This window comes from Saimiri boliviensis, chromosome 4 (assembly GCF_048565385.1).
Source record: "Saimiri boliviensis isolate mSaiBol1 chromosome 4, mSaiBol1.pri, whole genome shotgun sequence".
Lineage (NCBI taxonomy): Eukaryota > Metazoa > Chordata > Mammalia > Primates > Cebidae > Saimiri > Saimiri boliviensis.
In genome coordinates, this window is record NC_133452.1 from 122,869,668 (window position 1) to 122,884,375 (window position 14,708).

Genomic DNA, 14,708 nt, shown 5'->3' on the forward strand with positions numbered 1-14,708 from the left:
TGAATCCACTCTCTTCTTTTTCTAGTATACTTGACATTATACTTCACAGATAGACTGGTATTTAAATTGAGTAGTACAAAAAATACACCTTTATTTTTAGTATTGCTTTAATTGATTAACTCTAAACTCCGTATCTGCTTTGTCTAGAATGTTTTGCGCCAAATGCAGTTAAGTGAGCTCAGAGGTTCATAACTCAGTTCCAGATCCATACTTCATCTCTGTGAGCCTCTCCCTTCTGTACCTTCCATCTCACTTAAAACTCTCAGGAATATCACAAGACCATCATCTCCACAGGGAAATTTGAGAGAAGAATCGCCCCAAGTCTAGTAAGAACAGTAAGAAGCAACAATGTCCTAACCACTGGGGCAACTTATAGTAGTGCCTCCAAGAGAGCGCAGCAATCTGTGGGTGCTCCCAAGCTGGGCTTTGGCTAAGGGCTAAGGGTACTTCTAGGTCTGAGCTATCTTCTTTTTAATCCCTGGCTGGGATCCAGAACAGCATTAGGGAATCCAGGAAACTCCTAGTTAAGGAAGATGGAGAGATTAAGCCAGGAAAATAAAGGGACGTAAGAAACTCCCTGCCATATCCTAGCTTCCTGAGGCTGTACTATCTGCTATTTCTCTATCCTGTCTCACCCAGCACCCAGAAGATGAAGCTTTAGCTCTCTCTTCCCTATTTTTGAAACTGAGGCTGGGATAGAAAGAGTAAGGAGCCAATCACCAATTGTGCTATATCCACCTTTGCATTATTTGGATGTTTTATTGTAACATATTTATATGTGTGATAAAAAAATTAATACTTCTAGATTACTTTATCAAACATATTAATACAAACATTTTATTCCTATATTCCCTGAAATTCTACTTGTGTTTAACTCTCCAAAAGTTAAAACTGTTAATAATGGAAGACATTTGGAGATTAGAATAATAGTAGTTTACTGGAAAAAATGTTTAATCATGTCTAAGAGTGTGATTATGAAATAATAACATGACGTTTTGTATCTGGCTTATATAAATCAGTCTCTCATAACGACATTAGGAATTAATCTTGATCTTTAGGAAATGGTATTTCTTAATTCCTAGACTATGCCACACTCTTTCCTGGAGTAGAGATGTTGTGTTGCTTCCCTCTGCCTAAAATGCTTTCATCTTCCCCTCCACACCAGATGCTAATATTTTATCTTGCTAATTTAGGGAAGCCTTTCCTGATTGTCTTTCATAGACAATCAGTGATCATGCATGTTCAGTGTCTAGCACCCGTCATATAGTGCTGAGGAAAAAAAAATGGTTAAACATTTAAACTTAACAGCAATAATAAAAACTGATTGTGATGGTTTTCAAAGAATAACTCCTTAGTGAAAGGCAAAGTACTCAAAAATTAACCAAGATGAGTACCTTTATAACTCCCAAAGGGATAGCTTTTAGAAATGGAAAGAAATAATAGGACAAGCAACATAAGGGCTAGTGAATTTAACAATAGGGCAAGCCACAGCTTTGATGCTTAAAGGCTCAAGCAGTGAAAGTTTGGAAAATAAATTAGCCTAAAATTTTTGTGGGTGTGTGGATGTATATAAGTAGATTATATAGACAGAGGACAGATGAAGATAGATGAATGGATGTATAGATAGATGATAGATAAATAGATACATAGATACATAGATGGATACATACATACATACCTACATACATACATTCATACATATATACATACATATTTGAATAGTCAGAGTAATGAGATTATTTTTACAGGGAGCCTACAAGGTTTGGTTAAAGGTGCCATAATATGGGTGACAGCCACACAGAATTGTAACACAAAGTTAACCAAAGATATATCTTGATATTCTATAAAATAACAATTTCATTAGAATATTTTAGAATCCAGAGTACTCATTAAAATATTATACCAAAAATTGTGGTTCACACATTTTGCAAGATGGACAATATGTTCAGTTACTTTTCTCATACACTCCAGTCTTGCTTATTTGCTCATTTCTTTTATGCTATAGCTGTCTTTCCTGTTGTAACTTATGACTTACAACTATACATATAACCTCTCCTAAATCAAAAAAAATCTCCTCTCGGTTAATTTTTTCCTCATGTTATTGGTAAATTGCCTTTTTCATGGACTAGTTTTAATACTACTAAATTCTAGCTTTTGTGCATCAATGACATACAGCCAAGTTAGATTCCATAATGTGTATGTTTTTGACTTTTAACCCAGCAAATATTGAAAATGTTTCCTTTCGTTTTCACATTTTTCCATTCACAGTATAGTATAATTTTCTTTTCACTAATTTTTCATTCCATAAGGTAAAGAAACCCACACACTGGGCACTTTGAATGAAACAGGCAAATGTTCAAACTAGTTAAACATTTTTCTCATGCCAACAATTTTTTATGTTCCAACAAGTCCCCGATTTCCACTGAAACTGATTCTTATTAATAGAGAAGTTCAATTTTGAACCCCTTACAACACATGGGATGATTTCTGGTCAAGTCCTTGATTTTCCTAATAGTAGAGAAATTGGTCCAACACACAGTAGATGGTAGTTTCAGGAATTACTACTGTATTTTCCTGTTTTCAAATACTGATTTTTAGGTGTATTTGGCCATGTAGAACACAGTAAGCAATGCACATGCTTTCTTCCTAGGAAAAAAATAAGCTTTAGTCTTTATTTCACTACTTTCAATCCCATCATGATAATTAATAGAGAGGTAGTTACATGCGTATTAGATTCTCCGTCTCTATAAACTTATAATAATCATAAAAAGTAAAAGATAAGTAGGCAGTAGCTATGATTCCTAGGAACACATATTTTACTTGTTTAGTCTTCTGTGCTCTTCAATACAACCTGCTAAATTATTAGTAAAACTCAGAAAGAAAGTGAAGTATATATAATAATTCTGAAGTTTATATGAACATCAAGGTTTTTGAGCATTAAAAGGAATAGATATGGCAGCTAAGCCTTAGTAGAAAGAAACAGACACAACTTCCATTTCTAACCTTGGGCATTGCGCAAGTAACTTAACTCCCCTGAATATCAGGTTTCTCGTGTGTGAAAAGGAGATATTTAAGAATCTCTGTTCTCAGGGAAGTTTTGGCCAAAGTCTAGGGAGATTTCATTCTACTTGTCAAGTCCTAACTTATTACTAGTTTTCATAAAGCAGTGAGTGAAAAGTTAAAAACTTTAAGAGACGTATATACAAGGTTATTTTTTCAATCAAGACGTTTTTTTCATTTCCATTCAAGTTAAGTAGAAAATACATACATTGAATTTTTAGCTCCCGATTCTGAAGTTTCCTCCTTCAAAACGTTTTATATACTGAGTCATAAATACCCTGCCTCCCATTCTAGGAAGGCAGACAAAAATAGTGTTGGTTTACAAATAATTTGTACAAATAGGACTTGTTTGCTACTTCCTTTCAGTATCTTTTAAACTGAGATGACTGACAATGATTAGATCCAACCACAAACTTGACTTTCTAATTTGAGGCACTAAGAGGAAGACTCCTTTAGTTTTCAATCAAAATATTGCTGGTGACAAGCAAGTTGAAATTCCCATGACCACAGTGGAAGATACAAAGATCAGAAAACAGCTCATTATTTCATTTCCTCCACTTGATAAAATCTGTAAAGTTTACATTAACAAAAATAAAAAAGCAAGCCTTCTAGGGCCATGTTCTTATAGTAGCCAAGGAATATCACAAGGCAAATGGTAAAGAAAGCCCTAGTCTGAGAGGTAGAATTTTCCAAGACCCTCCTAGCACACCTCCAAAACAAGTATGAGAAGGAATCAATGAAATAAAGAGGCTTCCACAGTGCTTAGCATATAGCTAGAACTCTATTAGTATTAGTCATCTCCTACAGAGAAAGAAAAAAGTGTCAGATTACACTTGGGTAAAATGCAGGCTGTGTTCATGTAGATATTTTGATTATTTTCACTTTAATAATATAGATTCATTTTAATAGATTCTTAAATTGAAATATTTTAAACCTCCTGCTTTAAAAAGATAATGTTTTCTATATAAAAGATGTAAAGATTTTCAAACTATTATGATAAATGTAGTAGACTTTAACTTTCTAAAATGACCAAATAAAATGTTCAAAACAACAATATTCAGCCAGGTGCAGTAGCTCATGCCTGTGATCCTAGCACTTTGGGAGGCTGAGGCAGGAGGATTGCTTGAGCCTAGGAGTTCTAGACCAGCCTGGAACTGGAAAGAGCAAGATCCTCATCTCCATACAAAAAAATATATATAGAATAATTAGCCAGGTATGGTGGTGCATGCCTGTAGTCCTAGCTACTCAGGAGGCTGAAGCAGGAGTATCGCTTGGGTCCACAATTCAAGGTCACAGTGAGCTGTGATCAGACCACTGTACTCCAGCATTGATGACAGAATGAGACCTTGTCTCTAAGTAAAAAGAAAACAAACAAAAAAATTCATTCTCAATAGAGTAATAGCAAATTGTTAAATTTTAAATATTTGTGGAGAACCCACTCAGGCAATATGAAGAGGTCCAAAGCAGTATAAAATAGTGTCCCTCCATTCAAAGAGCTAACCATTTAGGTTGAGACCAGGCAAAAGTTTGTAAAAATTAAATACAAGTATATAATTTAAATAAAAGTTCAGGGGAAAAGAGTAAGAAACATCCCAGGGTGTTTAATGCTTTAATTGTCAGATCGATGACACAATAAATGCATTACTTCTGGCTAGTTGGACCTAAACAGGCATTAGAAAGTGATATAATTAAATTAGATTTCAAAGGATGGGTAAGACTTGAGTAGACTCATGGGAGAGGGAGATAGCTTTCCTAAGGTGAAAACCACTTCAGAAAATCATGGTGAGGAATGAAAGGATGGACTTGCATATATATGTACACCCCTTCATCTCAAAAGAACATTTCTGGCAGATAAGGTCTGAATTATTAAAATACCAAACAGAACAGAAGATGATATGGTTTAGTTCTAAGTCCCCACTCAAATCTCATCTCGAATTGTAACTCCCACATATCGAGGGAGGGATTGTAATCCCAACATGTAGAGGGAGGAAGAGAATTGGATCATGGGGGCGGCTTCCCCCATGCTGTTTTCATGATAATGAGTGAGTTCTCATGAGATCTGATTGTTTATTAATATAAGGGTTTGGAAGTTCCTCCTTCATGCTTCTTTGTCCTGCCACTATGTGAAGAAGTCCCTGCTTTCCCCTCACCTTCTGCCATGATTGTTTTCTGAGGCTTCCCCAGCCATGTGGAACTGCGAGGCAATTAAACCTCTTTCTTTTATAAATTACCCAGTCTCAAGTATTTCTTCATAGAAGTGTGAAAATAGACTAATACAGAAGATCTTTTTCAAAAAAAAATCTCTAGATTTAAAAATCTCCAGGACTTGCTTAGTGAGCTGGCAGGTATGCCTTTCAAATAGGTGGGTCTCAACATTTGTGAATTGGATGATGATTATTCAAAGTTTAAAAACCTAGATGACACATGCACATAAACCATAGAATCTGCCAAAATCTTCTGTAAATAAGCCTTTGAGACTCCTAAAACATCCATACATCTTCCTATACAATTTACCTGGCTTAATATTATTATGACACTTTCAAATAGCATAAGGGAGAGTTCACAGTAAAAAATACATATACATATACATATACACACACATATATATTTTTTAAGTAGCCAAGACACTGAAAGAAAAAGAAAATATGCCCTCTTGCCAAGGAAAGAAAAAAAAATAGAAAAAATAAAGAAGGGACAGGAAGGAAAAAGCAAAAAAGATCAAACAAGGCTAGTCTAAAACATGGCAAACAACTGTACATAAAACTAGCTTTGGGTTTCCGGGAGTCTAAGCAAAACATAACATATAACAGGTTGCTAGTCAATAAAAGAAAACATTCCAGCCATCACACCAAACACAGAGCACTATGTCCTGGCACTGAACTCTAATAAAGATGTATTGAACAAACTTCAATTTATAAAAAAGAAATTAAACAATACAATATATGTTATCTTGAGGACAATTTTCTAGAAAAAGAAGAGACTCTATATAGATGGTCATTTCTTATATTGACAAAATGCTATAATAATATTATAGGCATAATAATATTGTCATAATACTGTAAATATACTTTCATAAGCTAAATTAACATAGTAGCTTGCTAATGATCTGGCATGTTATTAGAAAAATAGTGAATTATCTAGGGGAACAATTGTTTAACACTCATTATTAGATAGTTGCTCTTGGATATCAAGTGTGTCAGCCAGAAAATAGTCAAAAAATTAAAACCTGAAGTCCCTGTAGAAGTCCATGTATCCTAGTTATTGACTGAAAGGATCACTATATGCTTTATTTTTCAGATTTATAGTTGACAAACTCAATGTTTTATTATGAAAATTTTAAAGTTAACCTTGGCATCTGTTCAAACCCCCCAATTCAGCTTCACAAAACATGGAATAGAACACCTCATCCTGGAAGATTTTAGTAGCAGGAATCACCAGATGTCTTTGCCTATCATAAAACAATCGTGTGATTTTGTAAAATGCTTAATTTTTAAGCAACATATCATCCTGATGGGTCTCCAAAGATCATTCGGAACAAAATAGCCACCCAAATAACTAAATGACTTAAACTGTTAAATAGAGTTGTTTGGCATTATCCATCTGGGTCCTGAGGAAAGTGTGCCTAAAGGGATGACTTTATTTTTTCAATAATTGATACTTAACCATTCCTTCTGTTAGCAATTAGACAACAGGTTTAAATGCTCATTCACACAACTCCCAGTGGACTCTGACAATAATCCATGCCTCCAGCAAAGAAAGACACTCAGCTTTCATTTTTGCTACAGTAGCTAGGTATGTACCTAGTTAATTAAAAATTTGTCAGACTGCTTAAGTTGAAGTGGAGAGGTAAATTCCTAAGACTTCAAATAGTTAAATATGGGGGGAAAAAGTTCTTTTTTATCCATTAGATTCTTATTGTGATAAAGTTTTAAGGAAGAACTTACTAGCCAGTATGAAATCATATGCACTTAGCCATTGACAAAAAGGCAAATAACAGATTAATACATGCTATAAACAGTCTTAAATTATTCTTGCCTCTTTTTCTGTACTAACTGAACAGATAATGGCTATGGTACAGTAGGAAAGCTGTGGCTAAAGTCGAAATGTTTTTTATTACAAAATGAAATTTAGAGCATTTTAGTTAAGAATTCTGTAATTTGCTAAGAATGAAGCTAATTGTATGTGCAAAGATTATCCATTTAAACTCATAGGCTTATAGTATGCAGAGCTAGAAACCTATCTCTTTATGAATGACATAGACTAAGCTTTGAGTCCATCTTAAAGAATAATGCTCTGGGAATTAAAGTAACCTGTTTTAGAAATCTTGAGGTCCACCAACAAGAACAGGAGGATTTTGTAGCAAATAACCTTCAGTAGGAATTGTTCAACTTAAAGTGATTAAATAGATGTGCTGCAATAATCAAAATTAATGCATCCAAGGTAAGAGTGGTGAAATTTACAAAGCATAGGGGAAACTCGCAGAACTTTAGATTTGGAGGAAAAAAATACACTTTAAAAGCAGAGGTGCAGGTAAGCAAATGATGAACTAAGAAGGTACTGGCTCTCCTTTCCCCACAAAGACACCAAGTTAACAATAATATATGGACCACAATACATCTATAAGAATGCTAGAGACCAGTTGAGAAGCTATAGCACTAAGGCTATTGTAACGCAAAGACAGAATTCCAGTGAAAGATGAAGGAAAATATGTGGCATTTGTTATATACATTTCTGCCCCTTCCTCTATGCAGCATAACACAGAGCAACTGGAAGGAATCCTCTATATGAGTTATCCTCCTTTGAGACAGAAAATAAACAGTAGACAATGAGTCCAATGTTCTGACTTGTCTGAGGGCTGCCCAAGGGACTCATGTCTGTATCACCTGACTCAGAGTGATGACAGTATTGACACAAGAATTCAGAAGCCACTAGACACAAAGGTGAGTGTAATGTTAGAAATGCAGTTCAGCAGGCAGATTCCAGGGAGAGTAAGAGATTAGCAAGGGTTTGAGAGGTCTTCTAGCTGGGCTAATTAAAGAAGGTCTCCTCCTGTACAAAACTAGTACATAAAAACTGGGATAAGTGGGTATTTTTCAAATGCCCAAACCCCAGCAAAAAATTATAAGGCATACAAAGAAACAGAGGAACATGGCTAAATCAAAGGGACAAAGTAAAACTTAAGAAACCAACCCTAACAAACGCAGATATATGAGCTGCTTAACAAGGGTTTTAAGTAACTGTCACAAGTATCTCAATATGTAAAAAAGATAACACAGGCAACTAAAGAACAGGAACACTATGCATGAACAAAATAAGATGATCAATAAAGATAAACTACTTTTAAAACCCAGAAATTCTATAGAAGAAAAATACAAAAACTAAACTGAATAATTTATTATAGGGGTTTAATAGCAGACTTGATCTGACAGGTGAAGGAATTGGCAAACTTGAAATCAGGTCATTTAAAATTATTCAGAGATTTGGGCAAGAAGGCCAACCAGACGCAGCCAAGTGGAATAGCTGCCACCAAAGGACTGAGATAAGTGGCATACAGGGCTAACGTATCTTCAGAGGGAAGGCACTGAGAGCAAACTGAGGGAAGACACAGAAGCCGGGCTGAAGAGGGAAGAAGTTGAGGCCCCTGGAGGGGGCTACTATGCACCAGTGCTCATTCCTAACCCCCAGTGACTCTGGGAGAATGGGTGAGTTGAACTGGCAAGGAGCAACCTACTCTCACCACAGGCCTCTAGAATCCTGGCAGCAGGAGACCCCTCGACCACCACAGACACTTGAGTTGGCAGGGAAAGCTACTTGGAGAAGTGATGGGGAAGCACACCAGCTGATACAGAGCCCAGAGGGTTTGTAATGGGAGCATCTATAGCAGAGTATGGCCAGGGGATATTGTTTGGCTCTGTTCTCCCCTTGGGTTCAGCTGCCCAAGGCTGTAGGATCCCACTTCTTGCATCAGCAAGACCTAGATGTGAGACATGGAGTCAAAGGAGATCGTATGAGAGCTTTAAAAGTTGGCTGCCCCACTAGAATGGGGACTTGCATGGGGCCTATAGCCCCCTCATTTTGGCAATTTCTCCCATTTTAAATGGGTGTATTTACCTGTACCCCCGTTGTATCTTGAAAGTGATTAACTTGCTTTTGATTTTACAGGCTCATAGGTAAAAAGGACTTCCCTTGTCTCAGATGAGACTTTAGACTGTGGATTTTTTAGTTAATGCTAAAATGAGTTAAAACCAAATCTCCCCTTGAATTGTGATAATCCCTGTGTGTCATGGGACTGACCCAGTGGGAGGTAACTCATTGGGGTGGGTTTTTCCCATGCTGTTCTCATGATAGTGAAGAATTATCACGACATCTGATAGTTTTATAAAGGGAATTTCCTCTGCACATGCTCTCTTGTCTGCCACTATGTAAGACATCCTTTGCTCTTCCTTCATCTTCCACCATGATTGTAAACACTCCCCAGCCATGTGGAACTGTAAGTCTATTAAACTGATATTCTTTATAAATTACTCACTGTCAGGTATATTTTCATTAGCAGCATGAGAACAAACTAAGACACAAGGGTTGCCATCCTCCCAAACTTGACTTGCTCCCACAGAAGACTTAAGATCTTGAGGAACTGTCACACCCGAACTCTCCAGGGCAGTGTTGCCCATCAGACAGAGCTGATCTGACCTGAGCACCCCTTGATGTGCTGGCCTCTCCTGGGGACCCATCCTGGCCACCCACACATACTTACAGGGCAGCCTCATGTGCACTGGGGGCCAGTATCATAGCTCTTGTGCTGGCAGACCATGCCTGATTACTGGAGAGGTCCAGCAGTCAGTCCCCATGGCCGTACAACAACCTGCCTTGTCTCTCTCCTCACTGCAGCTTTCCCTGTGCCCATGGCCATCCCCAACACACATATGTGTGTGTGAAGGCAGATTTTGTCTTCCCTGTCCTGCCAGCATGTTGGTGCACATGCACCCTGCCCTACCTCTGCTGCCATAACTGACCTGATAAAGCTGAAAAACACACTACAGGAATTTCAGAATGCAATTGCAAATACTAATAGAAGAATAGACCAAGATGGGGAAGGAATCACAGAACTTGAAGATTGGCTTTCTGAAATAAGAGAGTCAGACAAGAATAGAGAAAAAAGAATGAAAAGGAATGAATAAAACCTCTGAGAAACACAGGATTACAGAAAGAGACTGAATCTATAACTTATTGGTATCCCTGAAAGTGATGAGGAGAATGGAAGCAACTTGGAAAAGGAATTTCAGGATATCTTCTATGAAAATGTCCCCACCGTAGCTAGAGAGACCACCATTCAAATTCAGTACATGCAGATAACACAGGAAGATACTACCATCCCCAAGACATAATCATCATATTCTTCAAGATATAAATGAAAGAAAATATGTTAAAGGCAGCTAAAGAGAAAGGTCAGGTCACTTACAAAGAGAAGCCAATCAGATGACAGCAGACCTCTCAGCAGAAGAGTTTGAGAGCCAATGTTCAATATTCTTAAATTCCAAACAAGAATTTCATATCCAGCCAAACTAAGCTTCATAAGCAAAGAATAAATAAGATACTTTTTAGATAAACAAATGCTGAGGGAATTCATTACCACCAGATCTGCTTTATAAGACCTCCTAAAGGAAGCACTAAATATGGAAAGACCATTACCATCCACTACAAAGACACACTTAAGTACACAGACCAGTAACACTTTAAATCAACCACATAAATGAGTCTGCATAATAACCAGTGAACATCATGACAGGATCAAATCAACACATATCAATACTAACCTTAAATGTAAATGGGCTAAATGCTTCAGTTCAAAGTCACAGAGTGGCAAGCTGGATAAAGAACCAGGACCCAATGGCATGCTGTCTTCAAGAGACCCATCTCACATGCAGTGACAGCCATAGGCTCAAAATAAAGGAATGGAGGAAAATCTAACAAGCAAATGAAAAACATAAAAAAAAAAGCAGGGGGTTGCAATCCTAATTTCAGACAAAAGAGACTTTAAACCAACAAAGATCAGAAAAAAACAACGAAGGGCATTACATAATGGTAACAGGTTCAATTCAAAAAGAAGACCTAATTATTCTAAATATATATACACTTAACACAGGAGCGCCCAGATTCATAAAGCAAGTTCTTAGAGACCTATAAAGAGACTTAGACTCCCAAACAATAATAGTGAGAGACTTCAACACCTCACTGACAATATTAGACAGATCATCAAGGCAGAAAATTAACAAAGATACTCAGGACCTAAACTCAGTACTGGATCAAATGTATTTGACAGACATCTACAGAGCTCTCCACCCAAAAACAACAAAACATACATTATTCTCATTGCCACATGCAACATATTCTAAAATAGACCACATAATCAGACATAAAATACTCCTCAGCAAACACAAAATAACTGAAATCATAACAACCTGAAATCATAACAACCACTCTGTAAGACCACAGCACAATGAAGTTAGAAATCAAGACTAAGGAAATTGCTCAAAACCATACAATTACATGGAAACTGAATATGCTGTTCCTGAATGAGGGAACAGGATAAATAATGAAATAATGAAAATAATGAAATTCATGCAGAAATCAAGAAGTTATTTGAAAATAATGAGAATAAATATACAACATACCAGAATATCTGGGACACAGCTAAGACAGTATTAAAAGGAAAATTTATAGCACTGAACACTCACATCAAAAATTTAGAAAGATAGTGTAACAACCTAACATCACAAACAAAATCACAACTAAAGAACCAAGAGCAAATCAAGCCCAAAGCTAACAGATAAAGAAATAACCAAAATCAGGGCTGAACTGAAGGAGATTGAGATACAAAAATAATCATTCAAAAGATCAACAAATCCAGGAGCTGATTTTTTCAAAAAATGATAATAAAATAGACCACTAGCTAGACCAATAAAGAAGAAGAGAGAAGATCCAAATAAATGCAATTAGAAATAACACAGGGAATATTACCAGAGACTCCACAGAAATACAAATAACCATCAGAGAATATTGTGGAAACTTCTATGCATACAAATTTCAAAAACTAGGAGAAATAGATAAATTCCTGGATATATGCACCCTCCCAAGACTACACTAGAAAGAACCTGAATCCCTGAAAAGATCAATAATGAGCTCCAAAATTAAGGCAATAATAACTAGCCAACCAACTGAAAAAAAAAAAAAAACCCAGGACCAGATAGATTCACAGCCAAATTCTACCGGATGTACAAAGAAAAACTGGTACCATTCCTGCTAAAACTTTTCCCAAAAAATTGATGAGAGGAGACTCATTCTATGAGACCAGCATCATCCTGATACCAAAGGATGCAGAGATGCAACAGCAAAAAAGAAAACTGCAGGCCAATATCCTTGATAAACATTGATGCAAAAATCCTCCACAAAGCATTGGCAAACCAAGTCCAGCAACACATCAAAAATCTTGTCCACCAAGATCAAGTAGGCTTTATCCCAGGATGCAAAGTTGGTTCAACATAAGCAAATCACTAAAATATGATTTATCACATAAACAGAACTATTGTCTTTAGTTCTGAAACCACGTGATCATCTCCACAGATGCAGAAAAGGCTTTCAGTAAAATTAAGTACCCCTTCATGTTAAAATCTCTTAATAAACTAAGTATGGAAGGAACATACCTCTAAAATGATGAGAGCCATCTGTGACAAACCCACAGCCAATATCATACTGAATGAGGAAAAGCTGGAAGCATTTTCCTTGAAAACCAGCACAAGACAAGGATGCCCACTCTCACCACTCCAATTCAATATAGTATTGAAAGCTCTGGCCAGGACAATCAGGCAAGAGAAAGAAGTCAGCCAAATAGGAAAAGAGGAAGTCAAACTGTCCCTGTTTGCAGATAACATGATCCTATGCCTTGAAAACCCAATAGTCTTAGCCCAAAGATTCTTTAAGCTGATAAACAACTTCAGTGAAGTCTCAGGATACAAAATCAACATACAAAAATCCTAGCATTCCTATACACAATAACTGAGATACCTCCTCACACCTCTAGGATGCCTATAATAAAAAGAATAACAAATTTTTTTAGAAAAAGAGGATAAGTTGTAGAAAGAACTCAGAGAAATTGGAACCCTTATATATTGTTGTAAAGACTATAAAACAGAGCAGCCACTGTAGAAAAGTTTGGCTTTTCCTCAAAAAGTTAAATATACAATCACCATATAACTCAGAACTTCCACTCCTAGATATATACCCAAAATAACTGAAACCTGAGACTCAAACATATGATTGTATGCCAATGTTCACCACAGCATTATTTACAAAAGCCAATAAGTGGAAACAACACAAATGTTCTTCAACAGTTGAACAGGTAAACAAAATGTAGCACATACATTTAATGGAGTATTATCAGCCATAAAAAGGAATGAAGTTCTGAGACATGCTACAATATGGATAAAACTTGAAAATATTATGCTAAGTGAAATAAGCCAGAAACAAAAGAACAAATATTGTATGGTTCCATTTATATGAAACATCTAGAATCGGCAATTTTATAGAGACAGAAAGTAGATTAGAGTTTATCAGGTGCTAGAGGGGGGAAGGGGAGAATGGAGAAATTGATTAATGGTTATAGAGTGTCTGTTTGGGGTGATGACAAGTTTTAGAAATAGTGGTGATGGTTACACAATATTGTGAAAGTAATTATTGCCACTGAATTGTACACTTAAAATGGCAAATTTTGTTATACATATTTTACCATAATAAAAAATTTCAAAAAAATATGAAATATATTTATGTGAACATACATACGTGTTTATGTATTTGTACATGAATGTATGTATGTACATACATATATAACATGGTTTTGTCCACTGAAAAGGCTAAGAAGCAAAGACAACCCAATAGCAATGAACACACTTAGCACTGAGAGCTTGATCTCTAATACCATTCCTCCCTAAAGGGAACCACAGATCATGAGAGAAATGGCTTAATCCATGGTTTGGGCACTGTAGGTAAAACAAGACTTAAAACAGATTGTTATAGGAGGCAAAGATAAACGTCTTCAAATAATTATAGATACTAATTACCAGGACCCAGGAGTCAGATTGAAGAGGTTCCCACCAGCCAGATCTGGGATAATTTCATTACCAAAATAATTAGATATAGTAGTAAGTTATAAACCACTGGAAAAAACAGAAATTATTTTATACCCATAGTAAATAGATGTGTGAATAAGATGGATTAGATAGATGACTAATAGATGAGAGAGAGGATAGATAAGTAAGTGGGAGATAAAGGATAAAGGAGGAAGCACTCATTCTAGCAGAATGCTGAGAGCTGACTGGTAATTGTGGAGAGACTGATAAAGTTGGAAAATTATCATTTTGAAACCATCAAAGAAAAGATTGGTTCAGGCTAGAATCATCAACAGACTTTAAATCTAGGAGGTAGTACTGATGAAAAGTCAATTTGCATGGTCTTACAATTATTTCTCCACCAACGGCATATGAATTGCAAGGGAAAAAAGTCATGATTATACAATGAACCATTAAAAGGAGAAAAATCAGTCAATCCCTTGACCGAAGTAATTAATAACTTCACCAGAGAGGGATAGATAGACA